Source organism: Capsella rubella, unplaced genomic scaffold (assembly GCF_000375325.1).
Source record: "Capsella rubella cultivar Monte Gargano unplaced genomic scaffold, Caprub1_0 scaffold_39, whole genome shotgun sequence".
NCBI classification, from domain to species: Eukaryota; Viridiplantae; Streptophyta; class Magnoliopsida; order Brassicales; family Brassicaceae; genus Capsella; species Capsella rubella.
In genome coordinates, this window is record NW_006238887.1 from 17797 (window position 1) to 18097 (window position 301).

Sequence of the window (301 nt, forward strand, 5' to 3'; positions counted from 1 at the left end):
CATGAAGAGTGTTTAGAAGTGTGTAAAAAGACTTGCTGAAATTTGGTCCAAAATGGGCTAAGAACCCACAACCATTGCTTTGAAGCATTAAATGGCTTATGTAGTGTTGTTTGGGGTTATAATATGTTAGAATACAATAAGTTCGATTGATTACAGGTGCTAGATATGCATGAAGAGTGTTTAGAAATGTGTAAAAAGACTTGTTGAAATTTGGTCCCAAATGGGCGAAGGATCCATAAACATGTCTTTTGAGCTGTAAATGGTTTGTCTAGTGTTGTTTGGGGTTAGAATATGTTAGAAT